Here is a 26,476-nt window from a genome sequence, read left to right on the forward strand (position 1 = left end):
TAATATGTATACATTCATTGAAAAAAACAAAGGTTACAGGAACATTATAGTTAGTCTGACATTATACCTATTCAAAACCATAGAAATTCATCAGTTATAGTTATACTTATGTCAAGAAACTATAACTTCTATAACTTGTGGCCTAAAGTTACCTAACGACACAAGTTATAGTTTCTTCAGATAAGTAAAACTGCTGAATTTATACGATTTTGTATGGGTAAAACTTCAACCTAATTATAGCGTCCCTGTCACCTTTGTTTTTTTCAATGAATTTCGACTTTTTTAACGTAAAGTAATATCTAATTATCACGTGTTAATACAATCACTGCTGTGCAGGGCCAACCCCCCATGCACCCGACCCCACGATGAGCACGACTTTCGGCCATGCACATCGGTTTTTGGTGTATGAGTAGTTATTTATTTATTTTTTTGGGGATCTGCGGATCCTTTGCATGTTTACACAGGAGCTGTGCTGAGTGCCACGGTGGATCCACAGATTAGTCCACCAAAAACAAAATGTGGGCTGTTTCTCCCCATGGACCCCTCCTTCTCTCCTTTTGGGTCAGGATACCTGTATCCTGAACTTTTAAGTCACTATTTCGTGTTTTTTCCTGTTCCCGGCCCAATGCGAGAAAGAAAATGGCGGCTGCAACTTTCCTCTCAGGTTGTAGCCAGCCGACCAGGGCTTTCCCCCCAGATACGCGGATCCTCCGTGAGTGGTCCGTGAAGAGTCCGCTTCCCTATATATCTATATTTCTTTTTCCTTTAATATCCCCTAAACTACTGAATGGATTTACAACAAATCACAATAAGGACTATTTCTGGACCAAGGGTTCGTTTTCTGCCAAATGTTGTGTAACTCTGCTGTTTGGGCTGTAGTCGTGTTCAAAAACCCTATGGGAAATTGCATGGGGAAAACACATTTTGGGACCCCTCCATTTTCTCGAACTCTGCTTGAAGGATCACCCCAAAACTTTCCAGACAGCAGCTGAAGTGACCAGGCCACTACTTTTGAAAATTTTGTGAAGATGAGTCAAACGGCGTCAAAGTTACTAGCAAAACAAAAAGAAATTGTCTGGAAATGAGGTCCTAACTATAACTACCTACTACTACTTTTTGCCAATAGGTAATATATATGTGCCGTTTTGCACCTGGTAATCGTGTATGCGGGGATTCCACAGAAACCTACAAAATTACCATTCCTCCCAACTCATCATGCTGGTTTAAGTGGGTGCTTGGCAGTTCATGTGTGCGATGCTAGGGCTATAAAGAGGACATGCGGAATTTGATGGAGGAGTAGAAGAATAGTTTACTGTGTAGATGGCTTGCTGGAACATGCAAGTCACGAGTTTAAATCCCAGCAAGACAGACTCAGACTAACATCCTTCCGAGTTGGTTATATTGACTCCTATTTAAAATGGATAATGGGAATACCTTTAACTTACAGCGCTTAAAGGTGTTATATAAAGCGCTGTCTACTTAGGCCATTAGGTTGATTCCCTACAGGATACTCTTGGACTAATGTTCTTCCAAGGTCCTACTGCATGGAATAAAAATCTATTAACCGCGCTTAGAAGTGCGGTATGAAGCACTGTATAAACACAAGTGACAGTGCCATGACGGAGAGCTGTGGCCGTGGCTCATTTGGAAGCTGCACTTAAACTGTTACCAAGAATTGTGCTCTCACACAACTATTGTCTTCAGGTGTCCTTTGGCACGTGCCTATTGTGCTTGTGTGTATGCTCTTGTTTAATAAACAACATAGGCCATTGCAACAGATGCCTTATCTTCCCTCTGGTTAGGTATTGGATGAGAAACATATGCTCAAAAAATGGTTTTCTGCTGTTTTGTTTTGGGCCCAAAACATTGCTTCTTTGAAGGTTTTGCTGTAAGCCCCAGATAGATGTTCTATGAGGTGATGGGAAATTCCAGAGTCGATGTGTTCGACATCCTTCATTGAGGTGCTCCCTGAGGTGGCAGAGGTACTCTTCTTTCTGTGGGATCGCCCTGTGGGTGCTGGGTGGGCTGTTGTGTCGTGTTAACCCCCAGGGATGGGCTTGAACTGGCTTGAAAAGACCAGTGTACTTGATGTCTTCTTTTTGCTGGTCCCTTCACTGCGTCGGGACTAAAACGGGGCCCAGACACTGTCCCTTTTTAACTGCCCATCGGCAGTGCCAGGCTACCTAAAAGGCCAGTCCAGCACTGTCAGCCGCCTGTGCCCCCCAGCAGTGAGTGCCACTATAATATAAACTGTAGTGATGTATGCTCCGAGGTGCCCTTTAACAGCCTTCCTTGAGGGGCTCCCTGTGGGCCAGGGGGCTGCTTTGCCCCTGTAACTCTGCCCCCTCCTTCGCCCACCAGCAGCGAGTTCCACTATAAGCTGCTGCGATACCGAGATGGGACGGGGTGCCCCCGAGTGAACGCCCTTTGGGTGCCTCCTCGTGAGCTGAGGGCGGGCACCTCCCGGTACCCCCCAGGAATCAGTGCCACCGCGAGGGGCGGGCCTTCCTACACGTGCTCGGCTGTGAGTGACAGCCACACATAAACAGAGCAGCGCGGAGCCGGCAGTGACCGATAGTAACCTCGCTCCAGCGGCAGAGTCTATATAAGGAGGACGGGCTCCGGGCCCGGAGAAGAGGCGCACGCTCAGCTCGGGCAGGACATACCGGGCAGGACACCGAGGGGCAGTACTGACCGGCCCTCAGGGGATAGCTATCGATTCACCCAGGAGAGGGAACGTGGGACAAACAAAAGTGGGGAGCAGGTAAGGGACCCTCTCCGCTTGTTTTAAGGGGGCTGTGGTGCAGGAGAGTGAGGGTCGAGCGGAGGGGGGCTTTAGCTGTTTACTGAGCAGTGCCCCTTCTCTAAGAGCGCCTGATGGCAGCCTATGGTAGTGACATGTAGAGTGCACGGTACAGACCGTGACTTCCTGCCTGTCATTGTTGGGACAGTCCGGACCTTCCTTTGTCTCCAGTCCCAGGCTTTGACGGGGCCATGGCACAGGCATAACTTGGGGTGGGGGGGGTCCTCTGGGGCTAACGGGAACCCTGCCTGGGTAGACTGAGGGCAGATGGAGTTGGTCCAACTTTATGTATCCAGCGCAAGTACGGCTTTAACGCGGGGTACATGGGGGTCCTAATGAACGACATAGTCTGTGGAGGGACGGATTTGTGTGTGGGGTAGTAGGTCGGGGGTCTCTGTCCTGTGTGCTCGTAAAGTGTACATACGTGCCCCGGTGTGAACGCACCGTGTGCACGGAGCGCGAGTGGGCTGAGACTCAGTTATAACGGATTATGTGCAGGGACAGAGTTTAGTGTTGGGGCACAGGAGGGCTCTTTATCCCGCGGGGGTAATGTGCGTGGGGTCCCCTGTATAAACGGACTTGGGGTAAGGGCGATGGAGGAGGGGCGGAGAATGGTTCTGTGGCAGCCACAGGCTGAGCGTGGCAGCGGTAGGGGGTCAGTATCCTGCCCCAGACATTGAATGAATAGAGAGCTCGCCGACGTGCGGTAAGGCGACCTGAGGCAGGCTTCGTGCTACCTCGCGTGAGCCCCTCGCTCGCAAAGCGCTGACCCCCCCCCCCCCCCCAACCATCCCGAGTTACAGATGTTCGCTAACAGCAGCAGCCAGAGAGGCACAGTGTAGTCTGGCAAGACCTCTGTTCTCACGGGCACTGGGCTGCCACCGGGGCACCTGTGCATCTCACCCCCTGGGGGACAGAGGTGCCCATGTGACTCGGACCGGCAGTGCTGGGACCCGTGAGAGATTGGGGGGCGGTAAATCGCAGAGCTATGTGTGACATCTGTGCCCGCAGAGTGCACCCTTGGCGTGTGCTTAGTTTGTGTAATTGAAACCCTACATTGCATACGGGCAGGGCGCCGCTGGGGAACAGATCATCGACAGTTTTATGGAGTTTCTTTTGTTGTGCTTCACTAGTGTCTGTGTGTCGGGTCTGTCTGTGTCTTTCACTGCTCGGGTCTGCCTTCGGTCCGGCGCTAGCTGACTTTCTGGGCCACACACCCTTTGTTTCTCACAGTGTGCGATGGTCACTGCTCTGGAACAGTGCAGTGGCCGTGAGACAAGAACGAGACCCTAGTGCCACCTGGTGCAGTGCGATACAAAGACGAGGCAAGGCACACTGACCTGCCGGACATTTACCGATAGCCCCCCTCCTATTTCACCACCTTCATCGGAAATGGGTTACAGATTACAGGAATAAGGCAACCACTCTGCAAAACGTCGATTTCTAGGAGAGATGCAACCTTCTTCCTAAATACGATCGATTGTTGTGTGTGGTTAGCAGACCCGTCCACTGCGGATGGATTTGGATTCCTGGCAGTTGTAGTTGCGGTTCTACATAAAACGTGCGGGGTGTACTGTTCTTCTAGTTAAACACGCGCGCGCACGCTCTTTCTATTGGTCTCCGGCACAAAGACAGCACAAGTGAGTACCTCGCATCCATCCCTCTCCTGCAGCTCCGCAAAATGGAGATAACTACAGAAAAGGCAGTTTTATACATTTTTGTGCCCTAAAAGGCCACGTTGGGAAATGGTCTCATAGGTGAAGTTAAAACCTTTCCTAACCCAAAGTGCTAGTATGTATGACTTTAAGTAACTATTACTGATATTACTATTTTAAACCGTTGTTGTCATGGCTCAGAGCAAACCAGCCCAGGGTCCACAATCAATGAGACATCTTTAGCTACCTTTACGGTGCAACTTTCTGGTTACATTTATGATTGGAGAGCCGAGTTATGAGCCTTGCATCTTCGCTTTAACAAATGGTGTGAGTCTGAGCAAATCACACGACCTCCCGTGCTTAGGCGGCGAAATTCCGCTATTACTCGCTGTATAACAATGGCTGGGTGTTACAACACCCATATATCTCAGAAACTCCTGGATAGCTGCAATTGACTGGAGGTCTGGATTTCGAAACTAATCTTTTCGTAAAGAAAATGTGTTTACCTTGTCGGCCTGCGCTCCTGTAACCGCCAAGGATTTTTTATCAGAGCATCCTGTTGTTTTCAGGTTGCAGTTGCTGCCTGTTATCCCAACACTGACCGGCAGATGGGGCTACTGAGGCAGGTCTTCATGTACGAGAACTAGTTGCAAATGACCGAGAGTAACCCCTGTCTTTTCTTCAAAAATAACTGGAAACGTGTAAGAACACTACTGGCACTTTAAAAACCGGGACCAGGCGCCTCGGGGTGGGCGGTACTGAAGAGAAATGTATTTGTGCGGAGCAGGGGGGAGGGATGGTGTCCACTGTACCGTCTGCTTCTGCCCCTAGTGCTGCAGGGTTTAGAAGGAGATCCTGATGGGGGAGGAATACAATGGAAATGTCCTGGAAATCTACATATGCAAATAGTAAACAATAGAAATATAGTTTTTATGCCGAGCTGCCAGACTGGGCATGTGGGGTCGGGGTAAGGAGTTGTAAACAACCTCACTGGTTCCTTCGGGACCTGCGCTGCAGGGGGGGGGGGGGGGGGGCATTACAGAGGGGTCTCTTGTATGCCCTAGTGTATTTCCTTCTCTGAATTTTTTTGGGTCCCTCTATACGCTCTACTCGAGCACCATCACTTTGCATCACTTTGCATTACGCCAGTGGATCTAAGCTAAGGCGGAAGCCGTGGCCCAGGCCGTTTCGCCAGTCCTGGGCAGCAGCTCAGGTGTTGACTTACCTGCAGAGCACTGAATAAAGTGTACCAACCTTCACCTTGCCACTTATATTGACATTTACAATATCATCAACATTTAAAAGGGCCGCACTTGCTCCTTCACTGGGGACATGAAAATGGCACCTGTTGTAGTAGGCCAGCCACACACACCTTAATAGCTCCAACTGTAATCATTGTAATAGAAATTCCGTAACACGCCCTCACGTCCAGTTTCGGTTGCTTGTCTGCGCATTTGCCTGTCTGCGTCCTCGCTAGGAGGGCTATGTCTGTAGGCCCCGGCTGGTCACATTCTTGAATGTGGGCGGTAGGGACAGGCTGTCTGATGACCGTCATTAACCAAGGTTGAGTGGTCTTTCTCTTCAAAAAGGACTGGGCAATCTCCTCCAGTAATCCAGTATTGTTGTCTGGACTGACCGTGCAAGATACGAAATGTCATTGCGTCTGGGTTAAGCCTTCAAGTCACTTGAGAGAGAGAGTTTCACATCTTGGGAGACATGATGTCAAAGGCTACAGGGCGGATACCGGAGACGAGCCGGAGAGCGAAGAACAAATCATATCCGTAACAAGTCCGGAAACATTCAGTAGTTATGTTAGGTTATTGTATAGTGCTCATGTTCCCCAAAAAGGATGTCAAGGCGCCAAGAACCAGAATGGCAAGGGAGCAGGCTTAGTTGTGGATCTCTTACTGAAGCACATACAATGTGCTTCTGACGTTTTCCTTGCACCTCCAGTTGCCTCTAATATAGGCCTTTGCCACCTGTTTCTGTTTTACCTCGTGATCTTCTGTCTCCATGTCTTGAAATGACAATCAATTTCAAAAGTTCTGCGGTTACATTTGTATTCGTGTTTTTTCTTTTGCCACATTTTAACAAGCCAGGCTCCCATTTTTATATCACTTGTTATATGAATGTTTTTTTCAAGTAGGAGCTTTTGATGTTTTTTAAACAACATATATTAATACGGGCAACTCAGTGGTACCCATTTATTCGACTTTGGAAAAAAAACTATTGACAGTCATTAGTTTTTGCCAGAATAAGAGCCTGTGATCTGCACGTTACATGCATCTCTACAGCAGGCACTCGCCCACTGAGCAAGATTACTAGCTTACTGATCAAACAAACAGAAAAAAACCACGAGGATATTTACATAATTCCTATAAAACAGAACATCTATGAAAACTTAGTTTTGCTGTTCAGATTTTATTTTCTTGTGAGAGAAGAGAGTCTCGAATGTCAGTTATTTAGGTGTAAGCGGCTCCTGTCTGTGTACTCAGTTTGGTTCACGTAGGAGGCATAGATTGTAGATTGTAGATGTTTTTGGCAGACAAGGGCTAAAAGGTCCATGGTATGGCCCATTGCGCATCCCGCTGCCACCCATTAAAGTTTCTATCAGTGGTTGCTTGTATTTGTCTTGACTTTTCTGAAAATGATTGGATGGCAGCAAGCTTTGTGCCCCAAAGCCCACCACACAAAGAGGCTTGGAGTGGGACATCAGCATATGAGCCACGGTCTCAAGGCACATACAAAACGACTGGCATCGTTTTTTCCACCAGGTTGGCAGTGTTGGCAGCATGTTTCACAAATCCTCTCTTTTGGCATCCTGTGAGTAAACTCTGGTAGTGTTGGTATGTTGCTATTCTGGCCAAACGTGCTTCATGAGCAAACACAGAGAAGACACTATGCCTGTTGGAAGAAATGTAATACGCATTACACATATATCTATTTTCGGATCTTGCCTACAAACTATCTAGTGTTTACAATACATATCATATATTTGGAGTGGACTTTGAGTTGTCCCCTTGCTCATGACTGGACGTCTTTGCTGTCTCTCAGTTATTTGCTTTGAATTAGATGGCTTTGCTCCCTGTTCTTGTGTTTGTCCCCACGGGACATTTTAGTTCCACTTAGTTTCGGTCTTCGCGTTGGATGAGTTGTATTCTTGCACAGCTCACTTGGGGGGATTTTTTTGTTTTGAGGCATTTAATGGCAGTGTATGGCTTCCTTTCTTCCTCCCGCTTGTCCGCTTTAGGAATAGCTCAACCATTTATTTCCCAGAGCATTGGTCTTCAAACTTTTTAATGTCGTACCACAACAGTAAAAAAAAAAATCATGGAGGACCCCTTGAATTTTCTACAATTATTCTATTAAATTGTCAATGTTTACATTTGTCTAGACTTATTTAAACATTGCAGTTCTGTTACTGTTTTAGAAATGCAGTCAAATGCATGATGCCAAACATACTATTCTGGTCAGGCAGGCCTTACTAACATATACATGTATCCACAGTGTGATTATTAGAACGTGGATGGTGTGGGGGTTTAGAAGAGCATTTGGAGTCCCTTTCTCTTTTGACACATACTCCCAGCTTGGATATAAATGACAAAACATATTAGTGATGGCCCGTTACAGAGCGGTTTAGTGCTACTCATTTTTCAGTTTAAAACAAAGCGCTATTATCAGAATAATGCTTCCCTTTGCCAGATCCTGGTGCCGCCGTCTCCCGGGATCATTTGAAACACCCCCCCTCTGGCCCCCCCCCCCCCCCCCTCCTAGAGTGACCTATTGGCTTTGCCACAGCTTGCAGTGGCCACTAATGGCATACATGGTTTCCAGGAGCTTGCTATGCTGTCAGGTTACGTGATATGCCCACCAGCACTTAGGTTGGAAGCTGGGATGAAACTTCGCCTGTCTTTTGGTTCCGCAGGCGACAATGAGCTACTCTCTAGTGACACGCAAGAAATACACAATATAAATATTTTTTTAAGAGTAGGCTGGTTCGCCCTGGCGCCCCCAGTGGTGGTTTGGTGTAGCTTCAGTACTTGTTGATTTAAAACTGCAAAGAGCTCACCTGTCCTTAGCCCTCGACAAACGACAAAAAATCTGGCTTTTATATATTTTTACAAAGTCTTTGAATGTCAGGGCATCTTTTTACACCACCTGTTTTCACAAATTAGCGGTATTTGTAAACACTATTATGTACGAAGAATATGAAATCATTGCCATATCTGTGTTACCAAAAAACCACTAGTGGAAGAGTTATGTAAATGTAAAACTTCCTTAATGTAGTTGTTTTACATCCACCCATAGGTTCATAAGTGCTTAGAAGCAGCAGTGCTTATATGTCCAGCTGTTTCCTCTGGTAACGTAATACACGTGCCACAATACTACACAGCAAACTAGATTTCATAAAGGAATTTAAACACTGCCCTTTTCTCTGACCCCACATGGCTCTTTTTCCACTTTCTATTGCCTGGAGCTATGCTGCGATTTTTGTTAGTTCCTCAAGGAAGCAAGTACTTTGCTTTGAAACAAAAAGACCACTAGCTTCTCACAGATTGTTACATAGACATGAGATAATTCTGAACCTCCTCGTGCCAAGCTTTCGAGGATACTTGTCTGCGTGCCCGCTCTACGGATCCCGCCTGTGACAGCAAGGGCCTTGATACCTGACCCCCTAGTGATCAGGGTGCAGCGGGCCCCTCAGACCTCATGTCCCCGGCGCCACAGCAAATGCGGCACCGTTGATAGCTACATGCCTGGTTCCTTCGTATTGTTCCAGCCAGTCCAGCATAACGCTGTACAAAACTTTTGCACCATATTGATAGTCACCCGCGGGTCCAGGTGCTCTCCGACTCAAAAATAGCTTTCTCCATACACACACCCCATTGGGCAGGCGTTCCCTGGGAGCCCGAGGCTGCAGCAGGTCAATGTTTTACCATGCTATGCCCGTGAGTGGACCTCGAGCCGGCACGTGCCAGTGGCCGCACACCTGCCTGCACTGATTCATTAAGCAGGGCAGGTTGGGAAGCCATGCCTCGAGGCCAGGCTGGGCGCGGAAGGGTTTGCACAGCAGGTTGGGAAACAGAGCCAAGTCCCGCTTTACCTTGAATGTCTCCGTGCACGGAGGCAACCTCCAGGCTCGTGACGTTTTCTGAAAGTGTTCCTGGCTCAGGCATGGATTACGTAATAGACAGTATCTTTAAACTCGTTAAGCCGAGCCCGCCCTTTGAGTAAGACTATTTCGGGCGCCTCCCCAAATATTGGATACAAGCCACAGGAAGTGCTCATATGTTCTCAAAATCAATATATTAAATGTCAAAAATTTCGAGTGAGCTAAAACTTTCTAGAGGTTTGCTGGGTGAATATCATCGCCTGAAATGTTGACTCAACGCATACACAATGATGTTTCTCAAAGCCGAGCTATGGAATGTAAATTATGGAACGACTCTTCGCGTGTGTTCAGAGCCCCTAGGGGTCTGTGGAAAAACGTTGAATTACTCGGAGATGCCCCACGGCCATTTTTGACTATTTCTTTAGACCTACAATCTAGCTTCCTGTTTCCTACACCTTCATCACTGCCCGAAGTCAGTGGGTGCTCTCCTGACTCCTATGTAGTACCAGACTCTTTGGTGTGTTGACTGGCCCAGATCTTCCCACTGCATATGATGTCCATTCTGCTTTTCCGCTAATTTACAAAAAGTGCCTACCACTGAGGATGTTTTTCCCCTGAGAGATGCTTCAGGCATACTCCAGCACCAGCTTGCTAGTGCATTGTTGTGTGGTTTCAGTTTTTTTATCTTTATTGAGGAGCAGAGTCTCTGTTACAAAAGGGACATACAAGCTTGTCACTTGCCTGAGAACCCTAATTCCAAAATATTCAGGATTGCCATTTAGCCTTCATGCCTGTCCTGTGGAAGAACAACCACTATGGGTGGAAAGAACACAAATAGTGCTTTGGGGTGAACCCAGGAAAGTATTATTTTCTTAAAATGGCAGCCACGACCTTCCCCATCTAAGGTAATTTCACTGGGTTCTGTTGTCTCTATTATTGAGCAAACAATAAACAAAGTCTGTCCACCACAGGTACGACTTCACCTTCTGGGTATCCCCATGTTTCACCAACAGCGCCTTTTCCCACATTGGCACCTTCCCAACGAGTCATTTAAACGCTCCCACACCTGCAGTATGAACCCTTGTGAGAGACTCAGTTATTGTGCCATAGTCAGCCATGTCCTTTGGCCCAGGGTGGCACGGTTTTCGAAGCACCAGTGTTACAGTTTATGGCGATTCAGCAAGAGTAGAGCAAAGAGATTCCAAATTTAAAATCTAGCACCATTCTGTGCCTGAACTTCTGAATGCCCTCTTGTGTAAGATGTCACGGATGGCTCCAAAGATACCAGACGCAAGTGCTGGTCTGGGCCTTCGTCTTAGAGGGGGCATTAGGCCATTGTTGTCGTTTTTAGTTTTGTTCATATGCAGCTAATAGTGTAAATCCTTAAGAAAGAAGTCTATGACAAAACGCTATTTCTACATATATGGTTGTTGGGGGGTCTTCATTTTGCTAAGCACTCCAATTAGAAAAGACCCTTGACTAAGGCCGCCTGTTTTTCACCTGTTGGTCCACGATAAAGGTGCACATGGATGGCTGGAAACCGTTGCTGTTGATCCCACATTCCCCAGATAGAGGTCACCCATGTTCGCTATACAAAAGCTTCAGATGGAGGTGAAGACTCAGCTATCAAACCTAATCTGGATTCCTCCAGAACCTTTTTATCACTTTCAGCTCTCTAGGCTTAGGGGTGAGCAGGACGAACAGGTTCTGTAAGCATTTAAAAAAGAAATCCTGCAATGAGATCCACACCCTTACAAATACAAATGCACGTCTTTCTTTGCAGGTTGTCTTCCCACCTAAACATCAGATAAGGGCCAAAGATACGCAGAAGCAAAGACGGATCTTGTGCTCCAAACTTCCCCCTGTGCAGTCTCCCTTTCTTCCCATTACTGAATGGCTATTTCCTTGCTCTTTGGGTGCACCTGCTCCATTGTCTTTGACCTACCCGTGTGGGGCATTTGCACAGGTATTATATATAGGTTTAACGAGGGCTTTCATTTTCCCAGCCAGGATTTTGATTTGTTGGCGACACAGTGCCCAAAAATCACATTTGCAGGCTCAATACCTTCGGTGGTTCTAGTGCAATGATGGAAATAATGCAGGGTCTAGACTCTACAGGGCATTCGGGAGCGCTTTTAAGACACTCTTTGACTGCTTGTGTTTGCTGTGCAAAGGGATTTTCCTTAGGAAAGGACCAGAGGGTGTAATTTATGTCAAAAGTCATTGTTTCCCAGCGGTTCTTCGTGACTGATGTTTAGGTTGTGCAGTAGTCGCTATGCAGAGTTCAGAGGTGAACTTTGATCGGAATTCCGAGTTGTGTGATAAATACTGCATCCACGCATTTTTCTCTTGAAACTTTCACCAGCTATCACCGAGCGAAATGTACTGAGAGGTTTACAAAGCAAACATGTTTTAGAGCAGTAACCACCAAACCTACATTTCTTGCCTCATTCTTAAGTGATGAACTTGGAATAGAAGGTGCATTTCACCTGGTAAATACCCCACCTTAGGGTATTTGTATAAACTGGGTTTTGGAAACACCTCCGCCTATTCTGCCCTACCCAGAATCAACAGATATTAATTATTCACAAGAGTAGCCCCTTGAATTAAATCTACTTTTTTTGCAGCAACCCTTATGCAATCTGAGGGCCACAGGTTATGGTGAGGTCGACTCGTCTCTGATGGCTGCAATGAGTTATCAGTGTTACTCCAGGCAGAAGTGAACGAGCACACTTGCACTCCATTGTTTTATTGTTCTTCCTAGACCGCAATCTGCACTGATTAGTTACTCAACAGATAATTACGGAAACTGGCACCACTTTACACCCGGACCAGAGCCATTTGCTCAGCTGCCTCTAATCTGATTAAAAAGAAGGTTTCCAAAGAGTAAAACAAGGGGATGGTGCCACTAGGGGACAGGGACTCAGACTCTGGAATGGCCTGAACCCCCTAAACCTGATGGTTGAACCCAACCACCTGCAGACTTAACAACTTCGAAAAAAAAAATCACATTGTGAGGAGGAGGGAGGGCCTTAGAGGGGCGGGACTTCATGCCGAGAACTGTCTTAAGCGGCACTTGCCACCCAGCCCCTCCCAAACCACCTCCACCTTTCAAAAACAAAACACTTAAAGGCTTAGAGCTTCAGAAAAAGGCTGCATATTTACTCTGTGCATTGATTTCCAGCTTGCCATCCTACTATCTTGTGATATAAGTCCTTCACCGGGTGACCGTGCACAGGGAGGCAATATTGTGTGACAGATGGTGGCACTGTGTGAGCTGGTTGGTATGGGTCAGTGTTTCAGGGATCTCATTAAAGCACAACTGTTCAGGTCAACATTTGATTGAGTACTCGGCCGGAAGTAGAGATGAACTGAAGAATAGTGGACCCGGAATCCTTCCTTGCATCCGGTTACACTCGAACGGACTTTGTCTAGTTTGTATATGCTGTTGGATTATTAGTGCCTTTAAGCAACCGCAATCAGTGCTTAATTTGTGTTGGTAGTTGTCAGTGGGCAGCACCAGTACCCATTTTTGGGACTGGAACGTATTTTTCATTGTTAAACTTTTCCATAGCAAGAAAGGGATGTCACGCATGGATTTACCATGCATACGTTTACAACGCAGTCACTAAAGCGCATGGTCATTACCACGCATTTTTACCCCCATATGCCTTTACCATGCATGCCTTTACCACTAAAATTTAGTGGTAAAGGCATATGCGTGGTAAAAAGTAAAGTGGTAAGTATATCCCATATATTCACATATCTATATATATATATTTTCACATAGCTATATATATATATATATATATATATATATAGCTATATATGTACACACAAACGTGTGTGTGTGTGTATATATTTAAACATATATATATGTGTGTGTGTATGTATATATATCACATTGCCACCCAAAAACCCTACCCACCCTAAAACCTAAAAATACCCTTGCCACCATAAACCCATACCCACCCTAAACACCCCTTTCCACCCAAAAACCCATATCCATCATAAAACCTAAAAATACCCTTACTACCCCAAAATATACACCCACTGTAAACCCTAAAAAACCCTAACCACCCAAAAACCCATGCCACCCTAAAACCTAAAAATGCGCCTACCACCCAAAAACCCATACCCACCTTAAAATCTAAAAAAAAAATTACCACCCAATACCCATACCCACCCTAAAACCTAAAAATGCCCTTACTCTCCAAAAACCCATACCCACCTAAAACCCTAACATCCCCTTACCTCCCAAAACCCATATCCACCCTAAAAATGCCCTTACCACCCAAAAACCCATAAGCACACTAAAACCTGTAATACCCCAAAATCCATAACCACCCTAAAACCTAAAAATGCCCTTACCACCAAAAACCAATACACAACCTAAAATGCCCTCACTAATCAAAAACCCATATCCACCCTAAAACCTAAAAATACCCGACCACCCATAAACCCATACCCACCCTAAACCCTAAAGCCCCGTACTACCCAATTACCCATACCCACCCTAAACCTAAAAATGCCTTTACCACCCAAAAACCGAGACCCACTCTAAAACCTAAAAACCCCTTACCACCCCAAAACCCATACCCACCCTAAAACCTAAAACTGCCCTTACCACCCAAAATCCATACCACCCTAAAACCTAAAAATGCCCTTACCACCAAAAACCCATACCCACCCTTAAACCTAAAAATGCCCTACCACCCAAAAACCTATACCCACCCTAAACCCTACAAACATCCTTACCACCCAAAAACCCTTACCACCCTAAAACCTAAAAATGCCATTACCACTCAAAAACCCAACACCACCCTAAAACCTAAAAATGCCCTTACCACCAAAAAACCCATAACCACCCTTAAACCTAAGAATGCCCTTACCACCCAGCAGTTGTGCGTCAAAATATTTACTGCAAGCTAGTGCCATTCACTTCCGTCATATGTAACAAAAGATGCACAATGGCGCTAAGGAATGGTTAGTGTCTAGCAAAAAGACGGTAGCCAGTGAGGGATGGTGTTAAGGAAATGGCACTAGTGGGCCAAAAATGATGCTAGATTGATTAGCCACAGAAATTCTGCCGCTAGTCAGCCTAGCCTCATTTTTGGTCGCATTAGCAGCCAAAGAATGACACCTGTCTAAGTATAGACAGAAGACATTACCACACCCCAGTGTCCACCATAGGGGACCAGTGTCTCCAGGACAACCCAACAGAACCAGTGCCAGCCATGGGGCCCCATGTAAGTGGCTCCCAGTGGCACACAACAGACAAGCAAGTATACTTACCTGGGATGGGCTCCCTCCTCCAGTAGTGTCCCTTTGGTGTGGGTGGTGGTCATGCTGGGGGTTGGGGTGGGCCTCTAAAACAGTGAAACCATGGTTTTCCCTGAGGGAATATGCCTAACAGCACTTTAGCACCTGGTCTGACCAGGCGTTAAAATGATAAGCTAATTGGCCTCAGCGTCATTCTATAGGCCCGCCTTCTTAGTGTGTGTCGTTTTAGCATCAGGACATAAATACGCACTGGAGAGCTAGCATAATTTTTAGGAAGGGAATGCATACCTTGCATATCATTGTCGGGATTCGACGCAAGGTGGGTCGGCGCTTCCTCAAAATGATGCTAACTCAGATATTTTGACGGTAGACGGGTCTAGCATCATAATATAAATATGGAGTTAAGGTAGAGCCGCTTCAGCATCAAAAATAATGACACTAAGGTGGCACTAACTTTCCATAAATATGGGCCTTACTACTTACCTCTACTTACCTGCAAAATCTTTACCACGTAAACACCTTTACCATTCATGCCTTTACAAAATTAAAAAAATAATACTTACTTTGAAACCTTTACCACGCATATGCCTTTACTATTCATGCCTGTACAACCAAATGTGTTGTAAAGGCATGCATGTTACAGGTGTATTCATGGCAAAGGCATGCATTGTAAAGGCATATGCGTGGTAATTGCTCTGCGGTAACGGTCATGACTGCGTTGTAATGGCTGTTTCCCCAAGAAAGAGATGAGAAGGCATAAAGAGAGGGGTAGGGTAGGGAAGCAAAGAAAGACTGACAAACGGAGCAAGCAGGCTTGAAAAAACTCGCAAGAGGTAGCTGAAAGTAACACAAAGAAACAAATAAGCATGCTTGGTTGCCCTTCCTTTCTGTGTAAAGCATACCAGGTTGGCACCTTAGCAGTGCCATGGAAGAGGAGTGCTGTCTTCGAAGGCAGTTATGGGGTAGCTCGTTCACATAAATGAGAAAGCGATCATCTAGGGTTGCAGGTTAATTTGGGTGCTAAATTTGGGGAAATAAAATCGAATTTAAGTATTAAATTTCAGTGTTCAGGGTGCAGATTGCTTGGTGACCCTAGTGCGCAAGTTGCTTGTAGCTTGTCTAGGGCCACCCCTGACAACATTTCTATGTAATTTGATTCTCTAGGCATTTTATTCTGAGATGTTTTAAAGTGCGTGTATATGAATTTAGGTCATGAATAAATAACAGACACAGCTTCTTGATGGTTATGTTCACTCTGCTTTTAAAGGATCTGTTGCGCATCCTTTGACTATTGTGAGCTTTTTCTTTAGGGTTTCAACGATCTCGAGTAGTTAATAATCAGAAATTAGAGCAACTGAATGGTCATCAGTGCAAGGCACCATGCACAGTTTCATGAGGTACAAGTACTATGGCCCTGCACAGTTGCACTCATGCCCTCTGCCTGCCTCAGAAGGAGGAAGGGGTGGTGTAGGTGAGGGTTGCCTCGAAGGTAATACTAAGAAGAATGAATGTTGCATTAAGAGCCTTGAACTAGAAGCGATGCTGCAGAGGTGTCATGACCTGGAGCTCACTTCTGCTATTATTATGTGTGCTGTTAACTAGCGCCAGGGCGTTTTACAACCAGTTTGACTGTTCTGTAACATTTCTTTTTGCAGTTCGAGCACAGGAGCAATGTCACAATGACAATCATATATGGGCCGGTAGTAATAAAGTTCATCCAGCTGACCTCCCCACTATTTCTTCCTCCAAGCTATGTGTGTTGAGGACTTGCATTTTAGACTACAATTCTAAGAATGGACAACCCAGTAGGGCAGCCAACTTAGTGCACTGTGATTATAAGAAAGAGCATAAAGGGTCTTGCAGAGCTGCTCAAAGCTACCAGCCTACTGAAAACCATAACCTGGGTGTCTATCACTTACACTTCTGCACCCATCACACTACTAAACACTGTATCCCATAACACAATAACCACACCTTGGTGGTCATCATGTACAACATGGAAACACTTCCCACATAGAATCAAAACAAAGACAATAACCTTCCGCCCAAATGCCCTTTACAGAGTAGCATGTTACCTGTGCAGGCAAGTGCCTCAGCTCCACTTTTTGGGGTAGTAATCGCAAACACTACCCTGAGATGTCAGCAGGGGATAGTACCCCTGTCATTTTGGGACTCGACACCCATTGGGTCAGCGTTCTGCCAAATACCATCTTGCTTGGACCAGGAGATGTAATTTTAATATGGTATTTGCAAGGGTGCCATTTTGGATTCTCTCAGAGATCCAATGCATGTTTCCATGTTGAAAGTAATAGAGGGTATCAGGGTTTTCATTTCTGCCTGGATTCGCCTTTGAAATAGGTCACTTCACCTCCCCACCCAGCCAGTCTGCTTTCAGAGATACCAAAGCAGTCAGAAAGCAAGTCATATTTTTGCCAGATGCTTCCAAAGATCATCTAACTCAGCCTGCCTCTTCATGACGCTGGAGCTACCAGAAAGGGGAAGATGGAAGTGCCTGCCCTGTCATAATTGCAGCTGCGGCTACATAAGTCATCTGCTTGCTTCCTCGAAGTGCCAGTTGGGAATAACTGTTTTTTTGTGGTTGTGCACTGTACAAATAATGACGCCTTTGAAAATACCTCTGCAGGAGGCAGATGCAATTTCAAGTGCACAGTGCTTTTTTCTTCATTAAAAACGGAGGTCTATCAGAGTGAAACCTTGCAGTGGATTGGATTGGAGCACAGTTTTATATAATACTTCATACCCCTGAGGAGACCTCAAAGTGCTCCTTATGTCATCGGTTCCCGTACATCTCTAAAGAGTGTGGGGTTAAAGGGTGTTGGATGCAGTGCTGTATGGCCTGGAAATGGAGATGTTGGGTGTGAAAGATATGCCTTAACCATAGTGCAGCGTATGTTGCTGCACATAATCATGGAGTGTTGCGAAGTGTGTGAGATGCATTACTACTTATCAATAGCTTAGGTCGTCACCTTCATTATGTGATTATATAGATTGGTAGAGCTCTGCTTTTATCCTAAGTCATTTTTGAAAGTTGTGTGTTACAAGTGTCCTGTCAGGCTATTGCAAAAGACTGAATGAAGTAAAAAGGCATGTGTATTGTACTGTAGGCATTTCTGAGAAGCAGGTGGTCTCATTGCAATCTCGTTACTTGCTAGCCATAAAATTATTGATTCGAAAATAGCAACTCTAAGGGGGGCACAGGCTACCTCTGGTTTCACAGTTAATACTGAAGTATTTTGTTCTTTCCTCCTCCACACTCCTCTCTTTCTAACTAAAAGATCTGATTGCCTAGTGCCTCTTAGGCACTGGGAGACCTTACGCTCCATAAAGTTCATTTGTGTAAGAAAGGAAATCTCATCCTCTTACCTCACTCTTTTCACCTACGACACTTCCTCCAGACATACTCCCATGTTTCCACTGTGCCAGACATATTGGGGTACAGTTCCACTCTAGCATGCGACAGGAGCCCTTCATTGACCCCACCACTGCTCCAGGAGGTTGTAACTGCGCATCATCATGATCATTTTCCAGCATTTCACCTTCCAGGCGCTATGTCCCTCATGAATGAATTAAACTACTACAAAGAGTTAAATGATCACACCTTCATGACCCAGCATACTGCACCCCAAGGCTAGGCTCAGTGCTCCCAACTACAGCCTGTAAAGTCCATGTGGTAATTGTTAGCAATGACATGTACTGCCTGTGTACCCCTATCAAGTTACCACAGCCCAACCTGTATAACCACCACCCCCTCGACTCCCAAATATAGTGTTCTTGTGTTACCTATATTTGATATCAACATCGCTTCTAGCGAGGATGGTGCTGTCAGACACTAATGGACCCAAATACATTTTTCTGGTATCTCAGTCTGGCAATGCGGTGTATGCAAGTTTTATAGAGGTTTTCTGCACGGACAATGGGGTTGGAGTGCTCAGCAGACAAGCTTTATCCCACGGGTGTGCTGCTTTGACCAGACATCTTTTTATGCCGTCATTATGTCACCTATACCTTAAATAATTCTGATCCCAGTCAAACAAGAATACCTAACTCGGTTGTCTTCGAGGCTTTATTAGCAGTGGTTTGAAATACCTGTACAGCATAATTTATTTTCCACTTTTTGTTAATCTGAAATGCATATTACTCTTGACATCTGTACAGAGTAGCTGCGCATTCAATAGTCTGACCTATAAATAAGCATGATATTGCTACTCAATTATGAGTTTCTAATATCAAGTACGGAATATTGTGGATCACTGATCAGTAGACAGAATAGTGAATAGGTTTACTAACCTTACGCCACATCTGTGTACTATGATGCTATATATATATATATATATATATATTTTTTTTTTTTTTTTTTGTTTGTTTTTCAAGTTATATTGATGTGAAGTTGAGAATAGAAAGTCTGTACCTCACTCTGAGCACTCACTTTTTAAATATTTTGTTCCTCAATAATTTGTCCACAATGTTAGTGTGCCACGATATTCTTGTGCTCGACATCCCAGAGAGCAATCAGTTCTGCGACTAAGCGTGTGCTCGAGAGAGTGCATTTGCACTGGCACACAGTCCCAAGTTGACGTTCCATATCCTGCTTATGTATAGGTGTGTGAGGGTACTTTTCATCAAACACTGCTTGGCATTGGTAGCTGCTGAGTCCTTAAGGGCTCAAAGCTATGATTAGAACACAGTGCAATGTACAGGCTGTTCTCGTCAATTAGCTTTTTTAGAATGAAAGCAATAATGAGCATTCAAGTGGTAATTATGAGGTAATTGCCTTTCGCTGTTTGTGAGCCTTTGCATTCAGCCTGGGGCGAATAACGGTGGCGGACAGTTACCTCATGATATTTGCCTCTAGAAACATTCATTCATGCTTTAGTCATACATAGACTTACTGATTGAAAACGTAAAAAAGAGCATTTTTCAAACAGAGAGATAAGACCACCAATGCCAGGTTCAGGCTTTGAATCAGCTGAGAAAAAGTGTTCTGGGCAGTGACAAACAGGTTAAACCCAGCTCAAGGTTTGAAAATTGGGATTGCCTTCTTAAATGAAAGCTATTTTTTGGGTGGAGTTGTGACCCTGCATTACAATGGCAACTCCCTCTTTCCATAGCCCCTCTCAAGTAAAGTGCATTGTGCACAGCTGATCCATGAGTCCACCTTGAAATGCCTGCTGATGCCAGTGGAAGAGTGGGCAAACCAGGGATAGGAATGGAAACAGCAAAAACTCTGTTATCAAGGTGTCAGAAGTAAATTTTGGCTAGGCATCGGGTTGTGTGAATGGAAAGAGGGCTGGTAGGAGATCCTCCAGGGAGGTGAGCCCTGCAGGTGGCTGTAGAAAGTAAGTGGGAAAGGAAGAGGTCAACATATAAATTAGAACTATGTTGCCTCATTTTTAGGCCTAGCCTAGTGGAAGCTTTAGATTTTTTACCAGCCTCATAGTCTTCAAAGGAAATAAAATAAAAAATACCTAATCCATCTATCTCTCTCTCTCTCTCTCTCTCTCTCTCTATTTATCTATCTATATATATATATTATATATATATATATATATATATATATATATATATATATATATATATATATATCTCAAAACAAAGCCCTTTCAGGGTTAGAGTGACACATAAATTATGCAAAAAACAAAGGAGAACTCTGGAAAGTTCCCAAATGTAGGTGGAGAGCAGCTCTAGTAAGGAGCACCCTGCAACACCAGCGACACTCTAGATTTGCTCACCTCAATTGTCTGCTTATCTAGCAAAGTTTTTAAGCATAGGATCAGCACTGGAGCTGCTCTCCACCTAAATTTGGGAACTTCCCAGAGTTTTCCTTTGTTTTTTTGCATATATATGTGTGTATAGATATATATATATATATATATATATATATATATATATATATATATATATATATATATATATATATATATATATATATATATATGCTTTCGGTCAGCTCTGTTCATCTACTGGTCTGTTCAAGTGTAACATACACCAAAGCATACAGCATTAGGCAATGGGTCAGTCCACTTCATCCATTGGCTTTCTTACATTGTGAATGATAGCATTTTTCCTGATCAGATGTGCACAGCCAGCTGAAAAGAAGTGCACTTCAGTGCAAGGGTTGCTGGGCCACTCCTTTATTTTTATATTTTTATATATTGGTCATTAAAAAAAAAAGTGTGGTTGCCTGGGCCAGATAGATTGGCTTTGCCAGTGCTTGTTTATATGGCACTTGTGGATTTAAGGTACAGTAAATAACTGGTGCTTACGTGTGTCAATTTAGTGATACTAGTTTTATCCACCACGAAGAAAGAAAGGCAAGGTCAACTTGCTGGATACTGACCTTTGCTATATAGGTTGTACAGAAATTTCTAAATCGTGCAGCTCAGATTGAAAGATCTTGGAAAAAGGTGTTTGTTACACCTGGGATTATCTAGCATCATGAATATAGCTGTCAGTGTGAGCCTCGACCGGGGCCAGGGGTCAGTGCTTACCTCTGACCCACACCGACTGGTATATGTATCTTGCTGCCTTATCTAGAGTAGCACCGGTCAAAGGTAAGGGAACATCTCTCTGTTGGAAGTGCAGGGCTGATGATTCACTGGCTGTCCTAGGATATTACCCGACCATATCAGAGTCTCCCAGTGCCATGAATTGCACCCAGCGCACGTACCACAAACCACTAACCTGCAGCTACCATCACCCTTAATTTGACTGGCTGCCCTTCTCCAGGATACAAAAATTTGTTTTAAATTGACAGGGTTACTTGTGAGTTGAAACTTAGTAGTTGGCAAAATAAAAAGTCCTTCCTTTATTCAAAAAGTAGGCTGCCTTACACAAGAACAGTTAATGTGAAAGAAATATGTTCTCTTCAAATGAGTTAAATATAGGATGCATCCTAAGCCTAATGTAAACAAGCACTGGCAAATTCAGTTGGTCTGGTGTTGGCCGATAGACTTTTGGCTTTGTCAGTGTTTGATTCAGTTGTGTCATAGTTTTGTCAAACTTTATTATTGGGAAACGACATAGACTTCATTAAAAAAAAACACTCTGGCTAAAAGCAAAAATATATTTGAGTCTCAAAATGCACCATCATAGTCTCTGACACTAAAGGGAGCTACTTGGTGTGCAGATGTACTCCTTGTGAAAGGGCCGAATGCCATCACACACAGTAAAGTTAGAAAATTGCTGAGTGAGCTAACCTATTGCCCCAGACTGTATGTTGATTGATGAAATAAACTGTTATTGACAGACCAACCGTTGAAGAGGGCCAGCTGAAAGCCCGTAAAAGTAAGAATATTATGCATATAATTTTAGTAAGATCAAAAGGTCTTGGCTAGCACCAGACTTAAAACTGTATCCCACTTCAGTCAGTATTATACATTAACTAGACATGTGTAGGATATATAGAACCTGATAGAGCCCAAAGTCAAGGTGACCCTACCCTAGGTCTAGGGATGTTCATGGACTGGCCTGTGTTCAACCGCGTGTCTGGCACTGAGTAGGCTCACACCACAGAAGTGACATCCAGGAGAGCTCAGCTCCCAAGAAAGTACTTATTGGTGAGCAGGTAGTGCTACCGAAGTTAAAGGTTTTTTTAGTGAGTGATAGCGTGATGCGTGGCATGGCATTCTGAAATGGTAAACATTAAGCTATTTCCAAGTTCTTTCTATCAATGATTGATAAATCCAAATCTGAGTAGCTGGGCGCTCTAAGAATGAAACTACTAGGATTAAGAAGATAGCGGACACGCACAGCTATTGTAGCTTTATGGAGAACTGTTGTAAGTGCCAAAAACATGCGGCAGGAGTGGCTTCTTCTGTATCTCAATCAAAGAATTAGGAAGGGGGTCCTAATTTTGCAGCATTTGGTCCTGTAGATGGGAAAGTTGCAAAGCATTGCGCTATGCTATCTAATGTTCTGATGCAATAATCCTTGGCAGGTCACTGTGTGTGTTAGGGCGCTTTTTGGAATTGCATCAGAAATAGGTACAGAGGTTGGGTCAAATTAGTGCAAATGGACTAAGTAACATAAATATAGCTTCCCCTACTTTGCTAATATTACTGATTTAAGATAATTTGTTCTATATCTGTAGGCACCTGAGCACACTGCGGGGTTAGAGGTTGGTGAGCCACTGAGAGCTCGAGCCATGTTCGAGCCAGATGCGTGGCGCTGGTACAGCTTGAGGTCCAGGGGCGCAGCTTCAGGGGTGGGGGCAGTTGTGGTGTTACACCCCCAAATAATTGTATTTTCTGATGAATAGTTGGGTACAGGTGCTTCCAAATTGGTATGGTGAAGTGTCTGTTGGATTTCACCTGGGATTTTTGCATGCGCACAGACAAAAACACACAGGCACACTCTTGATTTGGAAAAGGTTGGTTATTTTGCTAAATGTTGTGTTTCTCTCACTTAGTACTCCTACAAATGCTCATCCCATTCCGTTTTCACTGCCCATTAAGTCCCTCTCATGCACCCTGCTTGTTATATATTGCACATTTAACATTATATGCCAGCATTATTTTTGGGAAACCTGGAGCTTACACCTCCCCAAACTTACTGACCAAGCTATGCCCCCGTTGAGGTCACCTTGGAACCTTGACCCTAAAACAAGTCAATGTGGCCTTGCGGCTATAACTGCCGACCATGCTGAAGCTTACACCTCCCCAAACTTACTGACCAAGCTATGCCCCTGTTGAGGTCACCTTAGAACCTTGAGCCCAAAACAAGTCAATGTGGCCTTGCGGCTATAACTGCCGACCATGCCCGAAGCTAACACCTCCCCAAACTTACTGACCAAGCTATGTCCCAGTTGAGGTCACCTTGGAACCTTGAGCCCAAAACAAGTCAATGTGGCCTTGCGGCTATAACTGCCGACCACGCCCGAAGCTTACACCTCCCCAAACTTACTGACCAAGCTATGTCCCCGTTGAGGTCACCTTGGAACCTTGAGCCCAAAACAAGTCAATGTGGCCTTGCGGCTATAACTGCCGACCACGCCCAAAGCTTACACCTCCCCAAACTTACTGACCAAGCTATGTCCCCGTTGAGGTCACCTTGGAACCTTGAGCCCAAAACAAGTCAATGTGGCCTTGCGGCTATAACTGCCAACCATGCCTGAAGCTTACACCTCCCCAAACTTACTGACCAAGCTATGCCCCCGTTGAGGTCATTTGGAACCTTGAGCCCAAAACAAGTCAATGTGGCCTTGCGGCTGTAACTGCCGACCAAGTATCATGGAGCACTGTTTTGAATTGCCCACCTTGGCTCTGCATCCTGTGACTCCCAGCAAATCTCACTGTGCCAAATAAGACATGTGTTTTGCAATATGTGTCTCTTGTGAAAACCATGTATGTCCATGGGCATCGTTTGCGCTATTTAAACTGCCGAAAATAAAATGTGGTTTCTGCCTGTCCCGTAAACTCTGATCTGACCTTCCAAGAATTGCAGGCAAAGCATTAACCGTTGGTGCCAGAAAGAGATACTCAATTTATAGTCCAATTGTAGTGTGAAAGTGGGAAATCTGGGTCAATCCCAGCTTCTCTGCTTCATAAAATGTGACATTCTAGACGAATGCTTTATGTCACCAAGCCTCCCATTTGTTCATTAGACCAGATTAGACCACCTTCAAATACGTACATTCTGCATGTGCATTGTACAAAAACCCCTCGTCTTGGATCTAATATGCTCTCACTTTCAATAAATGCACTTCAAATTATCGAAAGTACTAAGGTGAAAAGTTCCTTGCGTTAAAGAAAAACATTTTCTCTGAATTTTGAAGACACTTTTTCATCTTCTAGCATGACGTGTTTGGAATGACGTACAAGTCAGCCATTTTCGGGATCAGCCTTTGCACTGTCTCTTTGAGCTAGACCCTACCCTGTTAATTTATTGTCTCGCCCACCTCTACCTGAGAGTATTTGTCTAGTTTACTGTTTTCAGAGAGAGCGCCGCATTTGTGCAATATCCCTGCCGGCCATTTCTTGCCAGCTTCCGGTGCTGGATGTCAAATCCAGCGGCAACTTGAAAAAACAGCAGTTTATTGAATTTACGAACTAGAGCGGTTGGTAAATGAATGGGATAGTGAAATTAATGAATAAACCTGTATTAAGTAAATCTGCAAACTGAATCACCCCAGAAGCATACGTTCTTTCAAAGAGTGAAATGAATAAATGAATAAAACTGTATTACATAACTCTGCAAAATGAAATGACTTTACGAAAGAGTGGAATGAATGAATTAATGAACCTGTATTGTCTAACTGCACACGTAATCACGTGGAGGCGCATTTTTGTTCAGCACGTGCGCCTTAGATTCATGCTGACTAGCACTGCCATCATGTACCCAGAGGATTGTGAACGATGTATGAATACACATGCGCAGTCCGCACTAGACACACATCGTACACACACAGACCTGATACATGGAGTGCACACTCAGACATAGCACACACTACAGGAACACAACCTGTATGCACACACAGTCACCACCCATTTCAGGTCATTTCATATAACTCGTCATTGCAGAAAAAAGTATCTTCTCTGCAAGAATCGGAAACACCTTACCCCATAGATTCTCAGAGTAACATGGAATTAACCAAAATGAAAGTTAAAACATAAAAATAATAACATCAGACACCTGGCAGAAAAAAGTTCTGAAAAACAGCTGTGAAAATATACTTTGGCAGAAGAATGTTAAAAAAAAAAAAGCTTGAAGGCTTAAAGAGACCCTCATATATGTGACCTGTTGACTGGTTCTGCGAGCATGGAGTCGGAATCTTGCTGTGTTGAGCAGACTGCTGCGAATGGGGTCTACTGGCGGGGCCTTTACACTCTCGTAATCTATGTAGCAATTTGTCATATGACGGTAGTGGGGCAACGACAGTATCAGTCCTGGGCTACAAAGAGAAATGTAGGTTTGAGAAACTCTTCCTTAATTCATCATGCAGCCGGCAGTTCACAATATTGACTGTTTTGGGGCCTGGCTGTCTACCTTTTATCCTTTCACTGTCTCTTTTTGGTCTTTTGTATGAAGTTTGCTGCAGTATGTCAGGACTTTCTCATGGTTGCCCAGTGCAGGCCTTAGTTGGCCCATCTGTTTGATTCTGATAAGGCACTGCTGGTCTTGGGCGAAACTAGGTAGTGCAAACCCAGGATAAGAAGGTCTTATTCTTGCCCAACCCTTAAGTGCTGCCGCAGAGAGCACAGAGTGGTCTAAAAGTAAGTAATCATCTCAAACCACGAGCATTCCCATATCTCATGCTTCCTTCGGGACGTCCTGTTAAAGTGAAATCTGAACAAATTGTTACAATAATGAAAACACGGCTTAAGGAAGGGATTTAAAACCCTAAGTGGTGAAAATGCCCATATCAGCCCTCTTTCACAGTCGTGCGAGTTGTCACTGCACATTAACTTGCTTTGGATTATTAAGGCTGAGCTTCAATGGCTACGTTTTTCATAAACTGGCAGCTGTGCGGTATAGACCATTTTGAAAAAGCAATAGTGTCATCTTGGGCCCCTCGGGCAAGAAATATCTTGGGGCCCCTGTTTGGGACAACTTGTAATTTGAAATCCATTTTTGCTTATTCGAGGCCTGTATTGCCTAACAATA

General features: G+C 44.6%; 1 protein-coding gene across 2 annotated transcripts in view; it reads left to right on the plus strand.

The window, feature by feature from the left end:
- Positions 1–2,629: 2,629 nt before the first annotated feature.
- The window catches only part of ABCA1 (ATP binding cassette subfamily A member 1), a 176,342-nt gene continuing 152,495 nt past the window's right edge, over positions 2,630–26,476 (plus strand). Inside the window, exon 1 of one of the 2 annotated variants that reach the window (XM_069240375.1) lies at positions 2,630–2,764. The gene's annotated coding sequence lies outside the window, so the exon portion shown is untranslated. The remainder of the gene's footprint in view (positions 2,765–26,476) is intronic. The other variant, XM_069240383.1, reaches the window with a different exon arrangement.

This window comes from Pleurodeles waltl, chromosome 1_2 (genome assembly GCF_031143425.1).
Source record: "Pleurodeles waltl isolate 20211129_DDA chromosome 1_2, aPleWal1.hap1.20221129, whole genome shotgun sequence".
Lineage (NCBI taxonomy): Eukaryota > Metazoa > Chordata > Amphibia > Caudata > Salamandridae > Pleurodeles > Pleurodeles waltl.